This window comes from Abramis brama (assembly GCF_963993115.1).
Source record: "Abramis brama genome assembly, chromosome: 21".
Classification (NCBI taxonomy): Eukaryota; Metazoa; Chordata; class Actinopteri; order Cypriniformes; family Leuciscidae; genus Abramis; species Abramis brama.
The window spans coordinates 10,738,935-10,763,233 of record NC_139983.1 but is presented as its reverse complement, the minus strand read 5'-3'; the positions used below and the strand labels follow the sequence as shown (position 1 = coordinate 10,763,233).

The 24,299-nt window shown below is 38.0% G+C and overlaps 1 protein-coding gene across 3 annotated transcripts in view; it reads right to left on the bottom strand.

Moving 5' to 3' along the window:
- akap6 (A kinase (PRKA) anchor protein 6) overlaps positions 1–24,299 on the bottom strand; it is a 167,155-nt gene that overhangs the window by 34,925 nt on the left and 107,931 nt on the right. The gene's annotated exons all lie outside the window — the stretch shown is intronic.

Genomic DNA, 24,299 nt, shown 5'->3' with positions numbered 1-24,299 from the left:
AAATGTATTTAATGTTACTTTTGATCAATTAAATGCATCCTTCCAATTTCTTAAAAACATTTCTTCCTTAACCCAAACTTTTGAACTTTAATTTATTTTGTTAATCAAATTTACTCAAATGTATGGTTTTTATAATCTCCAATCAAAAATGCAATCCCTTATTTTAATCAAGCATTTAAATAAATAGTAAACAAATGAGGAAACATTTTCTATTTAAAACAACAAAGTTGTACACATATTGAACAAATATTTAAAATAAAGGTTAACAACTCACAAATGTGTAAAATTTGGTTCCAGTATAAGTACACAGGCCCGGTTCTACGGGGGTGCTTGAGGGTGCTTAGCACCCTCAAATAAAAGTGAAAGCACCCTCAGATGAAAAATTATTAATAGCACACATAAACGAGATTTTGCCGAAAATAAAACACAGACGGATTTCACACTCTTGCCTATAATAGGATAGCCTACACAAAATAAATAAATTAATAAAATTAAACAAATATATATATATTAAATAAATTATTTCGTTATGCTTTCATGTTTAATGCATTGTAGTTGTCCTTTCGTGATCGCGATACGCAAAAGGTGAAGCTGTCTCTTTAATTGCCCACTTTGCTTGCGTGCGTGCTTCCCGCTCAGAAATTTTGTTTGCTGACTTTCTGAGACGGGGCTTTAGGTAACGTAAAAATAAGTGTCCATTTTTAATCATCATGGACATAAAAAAAATGGCTTTTTTTAACCTTTTTTTCCCACTGCCCAGGGACAAGCATGTGAAGAGTCAGTGGCTACAGTTAATATTTACTAACACAGAAGTTTAGCCCGAACCTCGCGTCATTTTAATGACGTTTCTCCAACATAATGTTCTCCAACATAAATGCTTTCAAGTCTGGATTCGCAAGCCGTTTGAAGGAAGGTTACAGTACTGAATATATTTGGATTAGCTTCTTCCTCCTCCTCCGAATCACAACCTGTAAGTATTATTATTAATAATTGTAGCATGCTCAATAAGTATTTTGTGTAACGTTATGTGTGTTGTGTAACGTTAAGCTAGCGCAGCTTCTTGGTCTTTTGCTGTCAATTGTTTTGAACTGCTTGTCGTTGTTATTGGAGTTGTCATAAAGAATATAGCAGCAATACCTTGGTGTAATAACGTTACTACAGCAGTGCTTTATCAATATGTTTATGCATAACGCTAACAATGAATGACTGATTGGGTGTTGATGTGTTGTCATGGTTGTCATATTGTACAGACCCGGCAGTCAGCGCTAGTGCATTATGGGTAATTGTTTGTTGGGAGTTGATTTATGCGTTATTACAGCAATATGGTTGGGGTTTGTGTTAGTAAAGTTACATGTGTTTATGTTCAAGTTAGGTTGGATGTTCATGGTACATTTTCTGCCTTGTTATGTAAAAATGTGTCTCTCACCGTCATGGAGAGAGACGTGTGTAAGGCAGTGACTTTTGGCCATTCTAGGAGTGTTCAATTGAAGTTGAAGCCGGTTACAACAAGGGTATCACCACAGTGTAGGTAGGCTATGTGTGGCATGTTTTAATGTTTTGCAAAGTGAAGATTGCTGCTTGTTTACATGCTATTCTATAATTTACTGCCAGATCGTATATTGTTTAACATAACAGCAATTACAGTAGTATTGTTGTATACAACATCCCCAATTTTGAGATACTATGTTTCAGACTGATGACTGAGCTATTTCCTACGATTATGTAAGCAGCACCCTCACTATATTCAGAAGCACCCTCAGTGATTTGGTTCTAGAACCGGGCCTGTAAGTACATACAGTCTTGCAACCCTCCCCGTATGCTCAGCCTTGATATTGTTATCTCTTTTTATATAACAATAAGATGAAAGTTAAATATTACTGTTTTTTTCTGTATTTTTGATCAAATAAATGCAGGCTTAATGAGCATAAGAGACTTCAAAAACATTAAAAAATAGCAATGTTTCCAAACTTTTGACCGGTACTGTAATGCTACTTCAGGAGAATAGTGGTCATATGTGATCATTATTTCTAATTGGTTAACTGACAGTGTTAGGTCACTCGCCAACACAAGTTGAGCAGAATTGTGACATTTCTGTTTGAATGCTGGACTAACATACAGTAAAAGATGAAAGTGATGCTATTCAACACCTTATTTCAGTTAATTCCTCTCTTCCTCCCTCTCTCTCTCTCTCTGTCTCTCCCCCATTTCATTTTCTGCATCAATAGCTACTTGATTCTAGTTTTCGGTTGTCATTTATCATTATGGCGGATGCGCATTTAAATATTTAAATGTGCTGTTTTCCCCCCTTTCCTTGCTGTCATCCGGCCAGCATTCATTTTTCACTGTCGTTTGTTTTGATGGAGATGGTATCACACATCCTTTTAAATCATTCATCCCTTTCAGTTTTTAATAGTGGCCGCCAAACTAAAGACGCTCCGCTTTAAAGTAAAGGGGATTACACAATTTGTTTGTTGACAGCAAATATTGATTTTAAGTCCTTTCGTTGGTTTAAAAAATGGCAGGTTATTGATGGGCAACGCAGACGGAGGGAAAGATAGCCTGAGTAATTAGAATGCCAGAGCGATGGGAAGTTGAAGCATCATGCTAACCTTAGCTACGTGCACTGCATGGATGACTTTTGGCCCTTGAGTCACTTTCCCCGTTTCAACCTAGATAGGGTGATTTGCATACTTAACCCAAGGAGTTCGAGCTTGAAAACTTTATAGTCAACTGTGTAATTGACGGCAAGGAAAAACATATTCAAGGGCCAAAGATGCCACCGAGGTGGAGGTGTGACGGAAATACATGATCCTGGCATTGCTCTGTTAACCCTGATGAGCAGAGCTAAAAAATTAAAGTTTGTTTTTAAAAACAGGTTATCAGTGCACAACAGGACACACTTACAACTCATCATAGTATGGCTACATCACATTAGAAATAAACAACATTTTTCTGAAGCAAATCATAACAAACACACCATCCAATTTAAGGTCTGTGGTAACTTCTCATTTTGTACTTTTTGGTTTCTTTTAAAATAAAAATACACACACACACATATATATATATATACACATATACACACACACACATATATATATATATATATATATATTTTTTTTTTTTTTTTTTTTTTAAGGGTTGTCAATAGATTACAATTTTAAATTTAATTAATAACACAATGTGGCGATTAAATAATCTAATTAATTGCAAATTAATCACACATCGAATTTGGCTGAGAAATTACCTCCAAACGATAATTAAAAGTCATTGTTGTGTTAAATGAGAAAAGCAACAAATAGACATACAAACAGTAGCTTTAGAAAAATAAACTTAAAAAAAAAAAATTCATTACACATAAACTTTTATGCTTTAATGGCCTTTAGGGTGAGTAAATGATGGCAGAATTTCATTTTGGGGCGAACTATACTTTTTTTTTAGTAATATGGAAATATGTTTTTTTTATGAAATGATACCCTAAATAAGAAACAAAAACTACCAGCAGGTGGCAGTAAATGTGTAAATGAGTAAGTCATTGAATCATTCATTCATTCGAAGCGTTCAAACAGCTGATTCATTCATGAATGAAGTTAATGGGTGCTTGTGACCCATCTCCTCAACCACCACCAATGTGCAGCATCCACCTGGATGATGTGACGGCAGCCATATTGCGCCAGAACGCCCACCACACACCAGCTTATTGATGGAGAGGAGACAGTGATGAAGCCAATCAGTATATGGGGATGATTAGGAGGCCATGATGGATGGGGGCCAATGGGCAAATTTGGTTACACCTCTACTCTTTTCCCGAAGGACATCCTGGGATGTTTAATGACCACAGAGAGTCAGGACCTCGGTTTAACGTCTCATCTGACGAACGGGGCTTTTTGACAGTATAGTGTCCAGTCCACATCACTATACTGGGGCGTTAGGACCCACACAGATCACAGGGTGAGCGCCCCCTGCTGGCCTCACTAAAACCTCTTCCAGCATCAACCTAGCTTTCCCAGGAGGTCTCCCATCCAGGTACTGGCCAGGCTCAGCCCTGCTAAGCTTCAGTGGGCAACCAGTCTTGGGCTACAGGGTGATATGGTCGCTGGCCTAAATCAATCAACTGTATAAAACGTAAGATGACCTACATCAGGGATGGTCCAACTTCGGTCCTGGAGGGCCACTGTCCTACAGAGTTTAGCTCCAACCCTGAAAAAATCACCTGCCTGTCATTTTATAGTAATCCTGAGGACCTTGATTAGCTTGTTCAGGTGTGTTTGATTAGGGTTGAAGCTAAACTCTGTAGGACAGTGGCCCTCCAGGACCGAAGTTGCCCATCCCTGACCTACTGTAGGTCTGGGGCGTGGCGGGTGCGTTAAATGCGTTAATAATTTTAACACAAATTTTTTTTCCCATAGCTAATGAATTAAATGAACGTGTTAAATCAACAGCCCTAATATATAGTGAATACCTGAAGGGGAATACTTGGAGTTAGGGATTTGTTCACATCACTAGCCCAAAGTATGACATCAATGCAACATGTCAGGACACCCCTTGAGATCACATGATGGAAACAGACAGCTTTACTAACAGTCTTTAAATAGCAGAGCACTTTTAATAACTGCAATAGTGGGCAAAGATGGCTACAAAATAGATGAAATTTCAACAAGCCCTCACACATTTAATTTATTTCACATATTAATGAACGTGAGTCTGGAAATGTCAGCAAAAATGCGGTCACACATGAACACACTTAATGCGGTTTCGCAGATTCATCTTATCCATTAAATTAAAGTTTGTTCAGGCTCTGTAACTTGTTGAGACAACAGAAGTAAGACTCCATGATCTGAGGCGGAGATGGGGCGTATTCAAATCATTTTATGCTAACGTTCACACGTCAGGAGCCAGGCGGCGAAATGAGAATTCACAGGACACACTCGGCCTCCCGACGGGCCCTCATCTAAATGACGGATTCTGCACTGTCCCTAAATCAAAAAGGAAGTAATAACATCTTTCTTTTGCCCTGAAATGAGTCTGTGAAGGACGAAAAAAAAAAAAAAAAAAAAGTCCATTTTGGGCTTCTGCGATTATCCACTGAAGCTGCCACATTAGATGTTTAGCACGAAGGAAAGGGAATCCATTTGAGAAAAAACTGAATATGCATCAGCCACATGAAAACCTACACTATGAGTTGATGAGTTACAAATTGACTCAGAGGTACAAAATATAGAATTTGATATGCTTTCGTGATATAGAGCTGAATGAAGCTGGGAAAACTGATAATTACTTAATCAGTTTGAGGCCTTTTCATATCTTGCCAGCATCCTTGATGTCTGTAATTCGCTGTAGACGGCTGCTCGGGGAGGGAGGCGCAGAGGAAGCAGTCGAGAGGGGAGGAAGACCGCGCAGAAGAGGCCCATTGATGGAAACCCAGTGCAGCTGAGGGGCGCGAGCCAAGCTCTCAAAGATGTGTGAGCGGCGGGTTTGAAAGACCAGGAAGTAAAAAGCTACATATTTACTTTAAAAGGAGGAGAAAATGCACTGCCTCCATTTGGATGTGATTCCTTACTGTTCATGCAAAATAGACGCTGCTTTTCCTCCTTCGTGAAAAATCACTTTGCGCCGTAAAAAGGGGTGGGGGGGGGGTCTGTTCAAACCGGCCGGGAACAAAAGTCCTTGAAACACTGTTAATTGTCACCATGGTGACTAGAAGAATAAGCCATTTTACAGCTGGTATAGAAGGCTCGTATTGAGTCAAGCGCCTTTTTTTTTTTTTTTTTCACCCGGCTCTCTTCTCTCTGGTTAAGAACAAGGTGGGCAGTCACTATGGGGTCAGCGAGGGACCCAGGAGAGTTTCCACCAGCCTTTCCAGACCTCAGCTGGCAGGAGGTTCCTTCAGGGACGGACGGGGGACCAAATACACTTCACATTGTCAAAATGCATCGAGTGGCAACAAATTGCACAGACAATGCCATCGTTCACGACGACAAGAAAAGGTTGAGCAAAGAAAAAAAAGAAAAAAATGTTAGTTACAAAACCGCATAGACGCCGGCCCATGGGACTCTCTTTCTTGCCGACATAATAGCATACAATCTGCACAACAATATGGAGCATAAAACTACTCCGAATATTCACTCTCCTCCCCTTCTAGCTAAAGATGATTTCTAAAGTGATAGTGAGGGATTCAAAAGATTCAATGAACAAAGTAAAGCCTGGTCAGCCCAACTGATGCTGAACAAACGCTAAGACCTACAAACTTCTTTAGCCCTGAAGATTTAAACAGAAAGAGATCTGGACAGACTTCATGGGCTCTACTTATGGGACTTATGATTGAGTGATTATGTTTTGTCTGAATCTCACAAAGCAAAGTCCAGGTCATATTTCAGCCCATATATAACACTAAATATTATATAATATAAATTAAATAAAAAATTAATAAAATATATGTACACAATCAAAATAAATAAATAAATAATAACAATATAAAAGATTACAATAATATATAATTATTAAGTCTCTTATGCTCATCAAGCCTGCATTTATTTGATAAGAAAATACAGAAAAAACTGAAATATTGTGTAATATTATTACAATTTAAAATAATGGTTTTCTATTTTAATATACTTTAAAATATAATTTATTTCTGTGATACAAAGCTGAATTTTCAGCATCATTACTCCAGTCTTCAGTGTCACATGATCCTTCAGAAATCATTCTAATATGATGATTTATTATCAATGTTGTGCTGCTTAATACTTCAAGGATGTGTTAAATTAATAAAAAGTGATTGTAAAGATTTATATTGTTAAAAAAATATTTATATTTTGAATAAATGCTGTTTTTTGCATTGCGATAAGAATATGTGATTACTTAAGAATTTTAAAAAATCAATACAATTAAAAAAAAAACAAATGGGAACAAAAAAGGCTTCATTTATTTATTAATTTATGTAAATAAATAATTTCTTAATCTTCCCTTCTTGGTTTAGGGGTGAAACATGACTTGGACATTTGTTTTATATTCACCCACAACTTTTGATACATATCAAACTGCGACCATCGCTGTTCATCTACCTCTGATCAGCTGGAAGTTCATATTGTTCTTTTTCAGCCTCCCCTTCTGTCCCCTCACAGGGATTGGTAGTGACCCCCATAGGAAGCCCATGCCTAATGCCATTGAATGGCGAACAAAGGCACTATTTATCCAGGGCCCGGGGTCTGGAGCTCAGCTGTGAGTTCGGGGAGGAGGGGTTCTCATGGAAAGATACTCACACCCCATCCCTCTCTACACTGAGCGTGGCATTTTTCTTCACTAGACAAACATAGGAAACAATGCAATCAGCCAAGAACTCTGGGCTTTAAGAGCCGAGAGAGGCCTAAGATCTGTTCAGCTCTGCTCAGCCTGGCTATAATCTAAAGTGATGGTGCCAGAATTCATAGAGCTACTGCTGCTCACAGCAAAGGAAACTTACTGCTCAGAGATGCCCTTTCAGAGCTCCACTATCCGAAAGGGCAAGATCACCCCAAAATCAAAGGCCTGTCATCATTTACTCACCCTCGTGTTGTTCCAAACCCTTTCGAAAAGGAGACGTTTTGCAGAATGTCCCACCCATTGTTTTCCATACAATGGAATCAGAAGATTTTGACTGCCAAGATCCCAAAAAGACAAAATAATAGCACCATAAAAGTTCTTTATGCTATATTCCACATTTTCTGAAGCCAAATGATAGTTTTATGTTAGAAACATACTGCAATTTAAGGCATTATTCACTGAAAATCTTCCTGTTTTTGATGGTGCTTTTTTGTTCTTTTGAGTCTGACGGTAAAACCACTGTCCACTTTCAACGTATAGAAAACAGTGTACATTATGCAAAACGTCCTTCAATGTTGTTTCATGTAGGGAAAAAAATATGTGTTTGGAAACAGCATGTATGAGTAAATTATGACTTTAAAAAATTCAACAATATGGATGGAGCGATCTCTAGATGGAGGAATGTTTCTTTTAAAGAATTTACAGATGTCATCATTTTCTCACCCTCTTATCCTTACAAATCTGTATGACTTTCCTTCTTCAGTGGAACACATATTTTGAAGAACAGTTTTTATATATTCAACGTCCAACAGAGGCATCGAGACACCTTATTCATTGAGAGAAATATCTTATTTTGTGTTCAGCAAAAGAAAGTCAGTTACACAGTTACGTCAGTAAATGATGACAGAATTTTCATTTTGGGGTGAACTAACCCTTTAAATGAACGTTGTCAAAGATGGTTTTCAGAAATCCCTTAGGTGTCAGTTTGCTAATGTCACTGCTGTCTAGGACAAACAATTGAGATATTGAAGAGATGAATTTTCTTTTCTTACAGGCGAGTTTAAAAGGTTTGGACATTTTAGTGACTTTAACCAACTACAAACAGAAGTTAGTTAGAAAAGTGCCTGAATTCCCTGTAACATCCTAACCTGCTCCATTGCCAGAGCTTTTAAAAGTAAATGGGTGTGAACGTGACAGATATTCCAACTCCGCAAGTAATTTTCCATGTAAATTAATGGCAGTTCGGCTCAATGAGTATAAATTTGCAACCTTTGAAAAAGAGAAGGAAAATTAAAATGTACAATGTCATTTAAAATTGGCAAAACTGGCTGAGAAAATTACATTTGAGGAGTTGAATCGCTTGCTTTCTTCTAGCTTATTCCATTTGCATTAAGCGAAAATCATATTACACAGGCCACGCATTGTTAATTGGGGCCTATTTTGTATTATCCCCATATAAATCAAATGACAAATATTAAAATGAATGGCAAATTCACTAATAGCGAATCATAAAACAATCTTTTTTAAGTATCTCTCATTAATAATTTAATTCCAATTATATCTGTAGAGCAGAATGAGCCTTTTCATTCTGGAGGTTTTTTTTGTGGGATTGGCCGTCTGCTTTTGACTGATGTTATAATAATGGAGATATATTTGGGTCCAAAGCCAGGGACTGACTGAGAGAGAGAGAGAGAGAAAGAGAGGGAACTTCAGCACAACAGCTCATGAAAGAGTAAGTTGTCTCCACAACAAATGCTGTAGTTCTCCACTGTCAGACAGAACGAGAAAATAAGCAATATTTAGCGATATTTAGCGAAAATAAGCTATTTACTATTTACTCTTTCAAAGCTCGAGACTTAATCAAAAAAAAAAATCCATTCAATTTCAAACATGTGAGATTTAAAAAGACAAATTAGACAACTGCTGATTGTTGAGATCTCTTCTGAAACTCTAGAGGAGGAACATGCAAGATTACTGGGGTGTTTTTCCCGGGACCAAGATATATAAATCTATAAAGGAAACTTCCAAAAGCCATTTTGCTTTCCATTTCATTTCACTGCTGTCTACGAGAAACAACAGAGACAAAAATATCTCATTAGTGAAAAAATCTCAAACACTTACAATGTAGGAGGGACCCAACCATATATGGAGACCAGACAATCAGAGACTTGGGCTAGTAGGCAACCATCAAGTATCTACCCAGAAACCCCTAGAAACAGCATAGCAACGCCCTGGCAATGACCCAAAACATCTTGCCAACAAATTTAACATGGAAAAGCACCACTCATTTTTTTTTTCAGAGAATGTATAATTTCAGATGTTTCTCTGCAAAAAAAAACAAAAAAAACAATAGTTGACATAAAATAAGCGTCTGGAGTATATTTAACCTCATTGTTTTCCAGAAAGAACTACTGATGTTAGTGAAGAAAATGGCTTCCAAATATATAGAGACCAGAATATCATAGAGACTAGTAGGCAACCAACAAGTATCCACCCAAAAAACCTCTAGCAACCACTTAGCAACTCCCTGGCAATGACCCACAACACCAAAACATCTTGCCAGTGAGTTTTGCATTGAAAAGCACCACTCATTTTTCTTTAGACTCATTTTCTTCAGAGAAAGTAAGCATCATCTCAGATGTTTGTGCTAAAAAAAATAAAAATAGATACAAACGAGTCAATACTTGACGTACAGTTGTATTAAGTTAATTTAAGCTTTCTAGGAGAAACAGTCCGTATCCTGTAATACAGACTCAGAGAAGCTAACCCTACGCTCCAGATGAGCATTACACGGAGTTACGAGGCTGTAGTCGTGGGAGCAAGGAGTTAAACTCCGTGCGGTGGGCAGCAGCAGTAGCAGGGTCCCGTCCTGAGCAGGAAGAGGGGTTTCAATTGAGCCGAATGAAAAGAAGCAGTTGGAGAATAGCGGCAATCATTTAATGCAGATGACCTCTGACAGACCCGCCGCGCCTGAGCCAGAGTGGGAATTTGCATGGGGTCTGGGCGCAGAGGAACAATGTAGCCTAAACGCTACACAATCTTTATTCTAATGAAGTGGGTGTCAAGGTCAATGTAAAAGCTTTATGATGAATGGTACAGCGCAAGTAACACACTACAGTCCTCTCGCGTTAATTGTGCAGAGTTTGACGCTCCGTCCTCAAGGAAGTCCAGAGTTTAGCAGGGTGGCTTTTGGGAAAGGCTAGGGGAGGGGATTTGGGAAAATACAGGGTATTAATACACAATCGCATGTACAAGTGTGTGAAAATTTGAATATTTCTTAAGGGAATAGTTCAACCAAAAATTATCCCATAAATACCTCACCCTCAAGCCATCCTAGGTGTGTATGACTTTCTTCTTTCAGCCGGATACAGTCGAAGTTATAATAAATAATATCCTGGCTCTTCCCAGCTTTGTAATGAAAATAAAAAATAAAAAAGAACATCCATACATCATAAAAATAATCCATACGGCTCAAGTGGGCTAATAAATGCAAGTGGGCTAATACATTTTTCACATATTTTACATTATTACAGCACCTCTCTCCCCAGTCTGGCTCGAAAACGCAGATTTTGATGAAGCCCCTCCTTCTGAAATATGAAATGTACTGCGATTGGTTAGCTGGCTTTGTATGTTCTGATTATGTCCTGCCACTCTGCTCTAGTGTAAATATGAATAAGGATGGTGTCAATGTCAAACCAATTCGAGCCTGATTCAGACCCTGACAAACAAGAGGATTGTCCAGAATAGATTTCATGCACAGACTTTGCAAGCACAGATTTCACAGGACGTTTCAGAGAGGTATGTTTTGTGTACTTTTCTTATATATTATGTATACAATGTTATCCACCATTTAATTGTGATATTTGTCGGAAAACTAAGATCAAACAAACAGCAATCAATCACAAAACAATGTTTAATTTTCCTAAGGAACGGTGAACCATCCTACAAAAGCAAGAGAAAACAAGCTGTTCTCCATAAAATGTGCAGCGCACAGATAAACTTTGGGGTTATAATGTTCAGGAACACTGTTTAAAATAAAATGTAACTGTGGGCGGAGATTATTTAAATCGTTGTAGTCCAAACGAGCCGTTTGTTTTAGTTCAAAGGGGATTCTGTTAAATGAAATATCTCCCTTTGAGTGGACTTTGAACTTTGTAACCTTGCAGATCTTTTTTATGCTCAAACAGCAACATTACACAATAAATGAAATTGAAAAAGTAGAAAAGCATAATGGGACTCTTTTAACATGACTCAGAGTGTGTTAGAAGTAAGAAGAAGAAAGAAGAAGAAGTAAGAAGAAAGTCATATATACCTGGCTTGAGGGTGAGAAAATGATGGTATAATTTAAATGTTTGGGTGAACTATTCCTTTATGAGCTTCTCCAGGGGTCAGATCGTATACAGGAAGTGATGTAGTAGAACATGCACTGCAGACTAATGTAATGTAATGTAATGTAATACTGATTTAAAAATTGCATGAATTAAATTATTGAAAATGTATTTAAAGTTTAAGTCAAATTGTTACAGAAATATAGCCTGACAAGCCAGATCCACATCAAGATGTTGGGTCTGGGAACACACCATTGGAAGGGTTCAATCCGAGGGGCGGGATAAACGGTTGTCTTTCAAATTCCCTCTGCACTCAATAGGATAGCGCTACAACCAACCAGAGCGTTTTCCCACCAGCAGAGCTAGTTGATAGAATAATCTTTTGCCGTATCCGATCAAACTTCAGTGCCGTTCTCAAAGAAAAGCTTAACTCCAAGTCTTCCAGAGCCGCGGCCAAAGCCAATTCGAAAGACGACCGCTGTTCGCCAGCAGCAGCAGCAGCCATTTTCTTTGTTTTCAAGTAGCTGGGAATTCACGCGGAACCGTCACAACTCTGCCGTCATTATGTTAAGCCCGCCCACCGACTCTATACACGATGTGATTGGCCTGACTAGAGTTTGGTTTTTCCAGCTCGCAAGCCAACGGAGAGTTGCTAGACGACACTGACTGCAAAATAAAATTTGCTGCCGCTAGGGTGCGTCTAGATTTCTAGGCTAACAGAAATAGTATTTCAAAATATTCTGAGCAATTCCTGGGCTTGTACTATTTGTGTACCGTGAAATGCTGTTGCAAACAGGGGAGGAAAAAAATCATGTCTGTGGTGGAAGCGTGCAGCTGATAGCGCAGAACATGAGGGCCAGATCAGGAGCTGTAATGATGGACGGAGTACACTCGTTTAATGCCCCATCTCTCCATTCCTCAGGGGACCGTACAACTGTTTCTCGAGACTCCCTCCAAACAGCAGGTGAGACAGGAATCCCCTAAGGCTTTCCACAATGCTGAAGCCAGAGAACATCACACACACACATGCCAAGACAGATTCTCTCAGAGCTTCACCACTGCAGATCACTAAGGCTCCACGACTCCTTCCTGACCCCTTTTGAGGGTGGTCTTGTACTCTCAATCTTGGGTCATCTGCCAGAGGTCAAGAGTTTGAGGATTTCTTCCTGATAGCACATGCATCTCTATTCGTTATGTGTGTTCATGTGGACGATGTAACAGTTAAAACGTTTGCTTATCTGCAAATGCTAGAATGATACTTAACTGATATTTCTGCAACACTTAACACTTAAATTGCATGTTAATCTGCACAAATAACATGCTTAAAATAGAACACTATGCTTTATACGTAGATGGATCCTGCGACTTAAAGACACAGTAACATTCAAATGTTTGGGGTCGTTTTTGAGAGAAGTCTCTTATGCTCACCAAGGCTGCGATCAAAAATATATTTAAAACTGTAATGCTGTGAAATATGTTACATTTTTAAATAGTTTTATGTTGTAATATATATGATTTGCTGCTCTAGAAACATTTATGATTATTATCAATGTTGAAAACAGTTGTGCTGCTTAATATTTTTTGTTAAAAAAAGTGATACATTTTCTTTTCATGATTCATTTGTAACAAATATCTTTACTACGTTTGATCAATTTAATGCATCATTGCTTTATTAAAGTATTAATTTCTTTAAAATAATAATAATAATAATAATAATAATATTATATATATATATATATATATATATATATATTATTATTATTATTTGTATTATTACTATAATTAACTATAATTATTATTATTACTTTGATGAACTTTTTTATCCACTTCAAATGTTGACTGCACATACATATATATATATATATATATATATATTCATATATATTCCACATTGAGACTGATTGGCTTCATTTCAACCAATCAGATTGGAGCTCACAAACAGAACGCTTGCTGCTTTTTGTCTTCAGGAGCTCAGAAGATGAACACAAAAAATGTATAAATCCCTCTGAGTATGTGCAATCGACATGCTCTTTTCTTGTGTTCGTGTATTGTGTCAAACTCTCATATTTATGCATGTTTGTGTGTGCGCGTCCTTCTCGCCGAGTGCTCACTGAGGGAGAAAAACACACAAACCGAGCCAAGCCACAGTAAGAGAAGAGGACATAAAGTGGAAACAGAGAGGGCCGTTTTTTTCTGAAGAGTTGTCCGTTGCTGTGGAGGTCCGTCCAGCATCCTGGAGCGGCGCCAGTGAAACAACAGGGAAGAAAGACAACAACACCGCGCTCTGCCAGCCGTCCAGTATGGAGAACCACTCCGGCATTACATCACTGCATTAAAATGCCATTATTCCTCCTCCTTTCGAAAGAGAAACAGCCAAACGCACATAAAGACAAACTTATAGTATATTCTCAAACACTGCATCAGTGCATGCCCGTGCTCGCTCGCTCTCTCTCTCTCATCTCGTCTCCCATAGTCTTAATGCCTCGGGACTATTTGCCCACAATTAGAGCACCACCCCCTTCCTGCCCCTCTCTGCTTTCAACTCATATGAGTAAACTTTCCCAAAGCCCCACAGTGCGTTCTTCAAGGCAAAAATGCTAATACTGCTTTCCTACTGCCTAGCTACTGGAAAATGGTCTTCCAGAGAGCACAGATGAGTGCGAGTGTGTATCTGCATGTGTGTGTGTGTGACAGACATAAGGACATAAGCCACTGGCAGATTTCAGTGTGTTGCAGAAGAACTCCAGCCTGCAAACAGACACACATGGACACACAGACATATGCATATAAATACTGGAGAACTGGTTTGAAATAAAGCTGAAAACTCCCCAATCCCCATAAAAAAGCACCATGGTATTACCACAGTTTTTTTGGACATGGTACCATGGTAATACAAAGGTTTGCTAAAGAGAGTTTCATAACTGATTCACTTTGCAACATTGACTTTATAGAACTAAATTGAGTCAATATTGAAGTAAATTGAGCTGAATAATGCACTGTTACTTTTTTGGTTCAAAATTATCAAAATTTAAATAATGAGAATACATAATCAATCCTTCTTTCAAAACGTGTTTTTGTCTGACCCTGATTCACTACGGTAAGCCTGTCGGGGTGGTTTTCACTGGAAATTGTGAACATGCGTCACTCGCCTGTGCGTGTCTCGTCATATGCGTGTGTATGGTGTGGGAGTGGCGTAGGAGCAGATAAATCTCGAACCTCTGGTGAATCACCCGTTTTAAAACAATGCCGAACAGAGGAGCTTCTGCTGGCATAAAGAGAAAGCGACAGAGCTCGTAATAAAACAAGAATCAACATTGGCTTGGCTTTTCGGAGATGGCGAGAACCGAGGGATTTGAAATGGTGTTTTTACTCAGCTGGTGAGTAAGGTATTTTCTTGAACAGATAAATTGCCATATATAGCTCTCTAACAGAGTTCATTGTAAAGTATTATCTATTGTGAAGGCTCATTTCATTATGGCTGTTGTAGCTGTGCAGGAATTACCGCATCTATTAACAGGTAAAGCTTACAGTGACATCTTCAGCCAGACCGCTTGAGATCCTTTCCATCTGAGCTGGTTATATCTCTTCAGACTAATAGTGAATGTTTTATGAGCAGTAGAATAACCATATTCATCCACACAGTCACACAGAGCTGAAGCACAACCAAAACAATGTTCTTCTGCAAAATGCATGCAGTTATGTTTTTTAACCGCTAGAGGGCCAAAGGTTACATATTGTACCTTTAAGTGCCACGATAACACCATGTTTTTGGACAATCAATCATGTATAATGATGGTAATATTATGATGTTTTGAAATATATCAATGCTGAAATTCATGCATAGGTTTTATATGGTAGTCCATGTTACCATATCTAGAAATACCATGGTTGTCCCATAAAATGTTCTGATCATTTTTGGTAACACATTTCTTTTTAACATTCCATGATGTTCTATAAATGTATTATTTTAACCTGGAGCATGTAAATAACATGATATATTAATAAAATAATAATTGAATACCATAGTATATATTAAAGAACCAAGCTTTTACCATCTGGTACCATCATCGTACCACAGTACATTTCTGAAAGAGATATGGCATAATTTTTAAATTATGACCTCTGACCTATGCATAACTATTATTTATAAAAGCATTAAAGATAATAATGATTTTTACATTGGTTTTGTTTCTCTTTTTCATATTGATTAAATAAATTCACTATATACAGACAATCAGAAGCAGAACTCATTATCTGAACTGTATCATTTGAATCACATTGAGCGCGAGAACTAGAGAAAGACAGAAAACAAGGAGCTTTGCTTTGTTAATTAATCTCAGACCTAATTCCCAGCTGTGAATTTCACCCCGGCACACATGCTTGTAAATGATATGGCATATTTGTATTAGTGAATAATGCATGGGGTACAACAGAACTCCATCCGAACTGCTGACAACAAAATATTCATCTCCTCGCACCATCTCAAGGGTCTGATCGCTCTCTCTCCAGAACAGCCCAAAACTAATGCAGCATTTATTTAGGGAAATACTAACAAATGTGGCTATTTTCTGAGGGAAATTGACAAAGCACAATTTGAATATATTTTGAACACAAGAACACTTCTCCTCATCTATATACAGGAAATAAACTCAAGCAAGACCGTGTTTGAGACTGTTTGTGAGTGCCTGAGAGTGTGTGCGTGTGTTTAATTTTCATAAACTCCTCTATTCCTAATGGGCTCTGGATGCTATAGTGCCATCTAGTGGTGTGAGCATCTTAATACATTAAGTTATTTGGGGGATTTGGGGCTCATGTTCAGCCCAGAGTCGACTTAAGAAGCCTCTCCTCCATCAGAGTAGCACATCTTTGGGAATCAAACATATATTTGACCAGCTGGTTGACTTCAAGCCTGCCAGTTCTCATACAAATGTTGGCAATAACATTCCTGTCTATCGGCTGCTCCAGCTCATTATTTTGTGTTTTCTGTGTTCATAAAATGCAAAAGAAGGACAGAGCAGACATAAACAGATGTGGTTTACTGTCTACATGATATATTGCCAAAATCAGACACATAAGGTGAGGTTTATATACATAAACCAGGAACATGATCTAGCTAACGTGCACTACAAACACTTGGTTATAAAGCATCAAAACTCTTCTACATAGATGGATCAATTAATTGAGTGTTAACTATGTGTGGGTGTGTGCACATGGTTAAGTAATGAAGTTTTGGAGGGAGGCAGATAAAGCAGGTGTGTGTGTGGTCGTGTTGAATGAGTGTGTATCAATGGGGTGTCCTGCATTAGTGCTGTAATTAGTCCGCGTCCTGCAGAAAGAGCCACGGGCCCCAGCCGGCACCACCATAACAACTAACACACACGGAGACAACAAACCTGCTCATTTCAGCACACAAAACACCACACGCTCTCCCATAATTCCCTTCAAGCATGCCACATGAGGAAGCATCTGAGAAGAGACATTGAGAGACGCCGTAGGGGGACAACGCTAGCCTACATCACATGCCAGCCAGTCACAAAACACAAAAAAACTGAATATTCATGGATATGTAATCCATCTGAGAGGAGTTTAAGGATGCAAGCTGGGAACAATGGACAGAGATCTCCACTGAGTTCCAAACTGACCTGAGTTAAAGAGACAGTTCGCACAAAATGAGAAATCTTAGTCACCCTCATCAGACTTTCACTGATGAGTCACTCACAATATTTTGTGATTTTTTGATTAATCGTTTTTTAAAATGTGGTCGATTCTCAAAGGCCATGAATCAATTTTTTTCGCATTTTATTTATATATCACCCAAAGGCCAGTATTAGTTTTCCTACACTGTTCATAGGCTTGCAGCCTCCATGTTACAGCTAATGCTGTGAGATGTTATGTTTGTTTTATCTTAAACATAAAATAACCTGATCCTGTTTGATCAAGGCTTGCGACTTGTCCAATTTTCAGCATCAATTTTCATCTTGCATCAAATTCCTGTCTATTTATTGAATGCATTTGAAATATAGAGTTGGGTTCTGTTGTAATGTACCCTACCTACAATAAAAAGAGTTTAATATACAGGTTTGTGGCTCTTAATTTATTTTTATTAATTAACCACTTGCAAACTTATGTTCACTGTTCTTTTTTTAAAATAAATATAGGATTTGAGTTAAATCAATATTCATTGAGTCGAATCGGGAATCGAAATCGAATTGAGAATCGAAATCGAATTGAGAATCGAAATTGAACATCTGAATTGATTTTTATTTTTATTTTTTTTATCTAGCAGAATATGCATGCTGCTATCTTTCATACAAGTTGCACAAAATGGAATAAGCAGTCCATAAGACCTGTGCACTATATTCCAAGACTTCTGAAGCAATATGACAGCTTTTTAAAGATGCATTAAGCGATTTCTGAAAAATGCTGTTGAAGATTTAAATCAACACAAACAATTTTGTGAATATTTGATAGATGTCTGTTTAGTCCTGGCTGTGTATACAGGAGAAAAAACAAAGTGGATCGATTGGACCAATCAAACGAGCACCAAAACATTCTTTTAGCCAATGAGCAATGGGGGCGTAAATGCTCATGATGGGGGAGGAGGGGGGGGTGAGCAAGCGGGACATTTGTAGAAAGACAGTAGAAAGAGAGATGGTCAGAGATATTACCAAAGAGGGAAAGGTCAGAGGAATATAATTACAATGATCAGGCAAGGGCTAGGACGCGTGTTAATATTGGAAAAGCTTTCCAGCGCTGGAGAGATGGACGGCCTGAAAAAGGATGCCAAGATTTCTGGTTTTGCTCGATATGCGAGTAACAGTTTTTTTTATTTCACAGTACCAAGATATTCTGTTGTATCACAGCTGATTAATCATACTTGCACGAGTTGTCTGATCCACCAGCTGTTTGTGGTTGCCTGTGTTGCATAGTGTGTTCGTTATGTTGGGGGCAGAGCAATGAAGGGAGGGGTGTATTTGTTTGGGTGTCGATTATAAAAAAATATCAACAGTGTTTCTCAGAAATCACTTACTGTACCTAATTCCAATCCACTATATTTCTCAAATCTCATTCACATTTCTACATATTTAAATTTGGCACAACGTGATTGGTTGCGCTACGATGTTGTTTGGCATCAAGGACGACACTGAGGTTGAATTGATCATGTGACACTGACAATAGACTGGAGTAATGGCTGCTGAAAATAGAAATACATAGAAATTCACATAGAAATTTTAAATTGTGATAATATTTCACAATATTACTGTTTTTACTGTTTTATATGCAGCCTTGGTGAGCACAAGAGACTTCTTTTAAAAACAATCTCACTGAAACTTTTGAACGGTACTGAAAATAAAATCATTTAAATGCTAATTAAAATATGAATATATTCAAACTATTTCAACAGTAAAGCAACAGGAATTAAAAGAAAAAAAGGGGGAAAATAGATCTTCCCAGTGAAAACAGACTACAAGATAGATGTGAGTGAAGATCTGGGGCGAAAAATGAAAGATTCCAAGACTAGTCCAGTGGAATAATTCATGGAATATTGTTCATTAAATCGGGTGACCAGACCGCAAAGCGTCAGTATCAAAAACTCACTACAAAGCGCTTGGTAAGTTCTTGTGATATCAATGTCATTTAAAAGATAACAAGCTTTACAATATTTACAGAAGGATACAAATACAGCATAATGGAAGATTTACAACCCGCTCGTCAAAGTGACGGATGATGATTATTTGCTGCACAACCTCTGCTGCCCACCAGGTTTAACCGTGGGGAAAGCCTGCTTGAGTTAGAGTTTCAGTAAAATGTGCATTTCAGCCAAGACTTTTAAAGAATAATAGATCACTGGCTGCTCATAAGAGAGGCTGTGACATTAACCATTACCTTTTAGATATCAGAAAACACACAAACATATACGGTTCAGCCGATATCTGAGGGGTTGAGAAACCTGAGACCTTGTAAAGGGAGAGAGATGCAGGACCAGCACAGTATTTATTACTCAACCCTGCTAAAGTCATGCTGAAGAAACTGGATCCTTCAGAGAGCTTGTGTAGTGTCTGTCCTCCTCTCTCTTTCTTTCTTTCCCTGTCTGTCCCTGTCTATATCCCCCTCACTCGCTGTCTCTCTGACGGGTCTCTTCAGCTGCTTCTACACCTCCTGTCATCCCTCCGTTTCTCCCTCTTTCTTTCTCCAGGTGTCTCTTCCTTCTCCTCTATCCCTCCTTTCAATTATTCATGGGGTGTGAGGACTGTATGGCTGTCTCTCCTGACAAACTGCATTTCTCTTTTCACAGGCGTCGTGCGGCTCTGCATCGAGTCGTCATGTTGCGCATAAATCTGGTCAGAATGAGTCGCTGTAATAGATACGGAGGAGGGAGTGACGGGCTTTATTTTAGTCTAATGTTGATTGTCAGGGAGGGAGGGGCGGTCAGGCGGACTCTGGGATGTGACAGCCACCACTGATCTCCCAACAGCTCTTTGACCAGGGGCAGAGCTTGATCTCAGAGTCTGCATCCAACAACTAGCAGGCTTGTTGCGTCTCTCCCCTGTGGAATGTCTCTCGCTTTTTTAATGCTCGTTCGCATCACGAGCAGCCATCTGGTGCATAGACACGCACACATGGGGCGAAAGAAAGAAAGAAAGAAAGAAAGAAAGAAAGAAAGAAAGAAAGAAAGAAAGAAAGAAAGAAAGAAAGAAAGAAAGAAAGAAAGATGGAAGGAAAAATATAAAAGGAAGGGAAAATAAGACGAAGGACGAAAAAAGAGGAAGGTAAGGAAAATAAGGTAAAAAAAGATCAGGGGAAGGAAAGGAAAATAGGGTAAAAAAAGGTAAGAGTAAGGAAGGGGGATAAAATGGGATAAAAAGAGAAGAAAGAGAAGAAAGGAAAGAAAAAACGAAGGAAGAAAATAGTGAAAGGGAAAAGGGATAATAAATAAAAAAAAGTGGAAGGAAGGAAGGAAGAAGGGAAGGAAGGAAGGAAGGAAGGAAAATAAGGTAAAATAAGGTAAAATAAGGTAAAATAAGATAAGGGGAAGGAAAGGAAAATAGGGTAAAAAAGGTAAGAGGAAGGAAGGGGGATAAAATGGGATAAAAAGAGAAGAAAGGAAAGAAAAAACGAAGGAAGAAAATAGTGAAAGGGAAAAGGGATAATAAATTAAAAAAAGTGTAAGGAAGGAAGGAAGGAAGGAAGGAAGGAAGGAAGGAAGGAAGGAAGGAAGGAAGGAAGGAAGGAAGGAAAAATGAAAGAATTAGAGGAAGGAAGGAAAGAAGGAAGGAACATAGCAAAGACAAAAAATATAAAAATGAAAGAATGTGAGGAAGGAAGGAAGGAAGGAAGGAAGGAAGGAAGGAAGGAAGGAAGGAAGGAAGGAAGGAAGGAAGGAAGGAAGGAAGGAAGGAAGGAAGGAAGGAAGGAAGGAAGGAAGGAAGGAAAATAAAGTAAAATAAGATAAGGGGAAGGAAAGGAAAATAGGGTAAAAAAGGTAAGAGGAAGGAAGGGGGATAAAATGGGATAAAAAGAGAAGAAAGGAAAGAAAAAACGAAGGAAGAAAATAGTGAAAGGGAAAAGGGATAATAAATAAAAAAAGTGTAAGGAAGGAAGGAAGGAAGGAAGGAAGAATAAGAGGAAGGGAAAAAATGAAGAGAAAATAGTAAGTAGTAAGAAATAAAAGAAAGGAAGGAAGGAAAAATAAGAGAAATAAACTGATGAAAGAAAGGTTGTAGAGGGTGAAAGAGAGAGGGAGGAAGAGAGAGAAGAAGAGAGAGCGCCTTAACACTTGGCCCTTTGTGTCAAGTCCCTGGCACCAACACACACACACACACACACACAAACACACAAACACACACACACGATAAAGGCTGTGCTCTCTGGATATTGGATGAGAAGGTGTGAGATCACTGTGAGTTAGTGAAGTGTGTGCTGGGTCAGCCATCTCAGAGTTATCAATACAATGATAACTAAACATCAATGACACCTAAACTCCCACTCAAATATACTCTCTGCCAGCATCTCACACCCCTTCTCTCTCGAGCCTGTGATGACGAGCGCCCATGCTGCTTTCTCTCACAATGAACAGACACTGTTTCGCCTGCTAAATCATCGCAGACTGTTGCATGCATTTTTTTTACCTATTAAAAATCAGTTTGAAGTTAGTAAAAATGTTTTTACTTGAATGTATTTTAAAATGTTACTTATTCCTGTGATGTAAAAGCTGAATTTTCAGCATCATTACTCTTCAGTGTCACATGATCCTTCAGAAATCATTCATATGCTGATTTGATGCTCAAAAAACATTCCTTATTATTATCAATGATATGCTTGCTATTTTTGTGGATACGTTTGTAACATTATAAATATCTTTAATCTTACTGACCCCAAACTTTCGAACACTAGTGTAAATTCACGCACAGTGTTTTCAAACAGCCCCTGGTGACACGGAAATATTAAATGACTCCATTCAAAAGCTTTTCGGAGGAGGGGGATTTATTTGCCCTATAGAAACATATTGGCCAACAACAGAAACCAGACCACAGCAGATGAAATGGAACAGTACAAGATAAACAAGCACAATGCAATCAAATTTAGCAAATGTCCATTAGCGATTACCTACATTAGCACATACTTACTGAGGCTACTGCGTGTGTGTACAGTGCTGTGAGAAATGCTGTGTGTGTGTGTCTGTGGTTAATGGCGCATGTAGGTGCGCCCAACAGTATCGGCACCATATTCAGCACATCCCGTCAATGTGGGGGTCTTTGGAAAGAGTCATAACAGGAGGAAATGGTTATTTCTTTTGTGTATTTGTGTGGGAGCTCAGATGTGTTTCAAAACCTATTGAGCTGCCTTCCTAGACAGCATTTTAGGGCACTATGGGTACATTGCCAACGAGAAGGCTACTTCCCCACAAAAAGCATAATGAATTTATTTTTATGTTTTTAAGATTAGAGTATCACACCATCAACTTAAAAACAAACAAATTGACAATGCAGTTCACATGGCCATATTAAAGCATTTTAGTATTTGATTGTGTTGTTTTTATTAACTAAGACTATTTCAAATCACTTTCATTAACTGAAATAAAATACAAAAAAATATAAATATTAGATGAAAAACGAATATAATGTGAAAAAGAATAATACTCTCAGCAACTAACTGACTAGCGTTGCTAAAAAATAAAACTGAAATAAATATAAATTAAAGCTATATAAAAATATGTATAAAAAAAATAATAAAAATGACAAAATCACATAACACAAATTAAAATGAAAACTGGAACTATAAAAATAAAAGCAAATTCAAAATATTATACTATAACAGTATATAAATACTTCTAAATAACAGACTTTTTTCAGTACTGTGGTTTGGTGGCCACTTGTGTCCAATGTAAAATCAGAGTCTTGAAGCAAAACCAGTTGAGAAGCATTGATGTAAATCATGTCTTGGAAGGCAGCTGACTATGTAGACAGTACACTGGAAAGCAGCTTACTAGGTTTTGGAGTTCTGGAATGTGTGAGAGAGAAAATTAAAGAGAGAGAGAGAGAGACAAAGGAGAAAGAGGGAAAGTGAGAGAGGAGTGATGAGGGACACACAAACACACACACACACACACAGGAGAAGGCGCTGTGATGTTGTGATTCCCATTAAATACCACCTGCTCCGGCTCTATAAAGCAGCAATGTGTCACACTCACACACAGCCTCTGTCGCTCCACCAGCACACACACACACACATATACACACACACACACAGATGCCTGCTCTACTGCCTTCACACTCCTGACACAGAGCAACACGTCGACAAACATCCCTGCACTTTATCATAAAGGAACAACATAAATCAAGGAGAATTTCTGACCTTCCCAAAAACAGAAATTGTGTTTGGGTGAATCTCACAAAACCTGTGAAAAATATGTTCGGGTCACAATGAAATAAGAAAATTAGAAAGAAATAAGAAATGACATTGGTTCATTTTCATTAAAATAATTTCACAAATGCAAAATTGCCTTTATTTTCTATATGAAAAAAACCCTGAAATACATAAATATTATACTTAAAATATTTAATATTATATAATAAATATTACAAAGATTAGGGTATATATATTAGGGGTGTAACGTGTATTCGTCCCGAACCGTAACAGTGCGGATGTCACGGTTGGGTGCATGCAGTCAGACGACAAATAAAGTCAGTAACAGGCGACCCACACTCCAATCCAGAAGGGAGCTCGCGCGGTAATGCAACACTGTTTGCTAACCACCGCAACAGGAAAAAGCACAGAATAAGAAGAACAGACGATCTATGCATAGATATGTTTATGTGCAAACTCTCAACAAGTGTTTCAAACGCAGAAATAAATCAATAATATCTCACATAGCATTACATTTACCTCAGGCAAGCCATTAAGTGTCCACAGCATGTTAGTTCACTAGAGAAATTAACTCTAGAGGGGAGCATTTCACTAAATATATGCACTATATTCATTATATTTACTTTACTTGTTAGTAATATCTTATTTATTTGAATATAAGTTTCAATAAATTTGTAAATAAATAAAAACAAGCTATGACAGTAACTGTGTAAATGATTATATTCCAAAAATGTTAATGCAAAACCTGCCTTATGTGCAATGTACATGTTTTTTATTTTTTTATTTGAGTTTTCATTATTATAT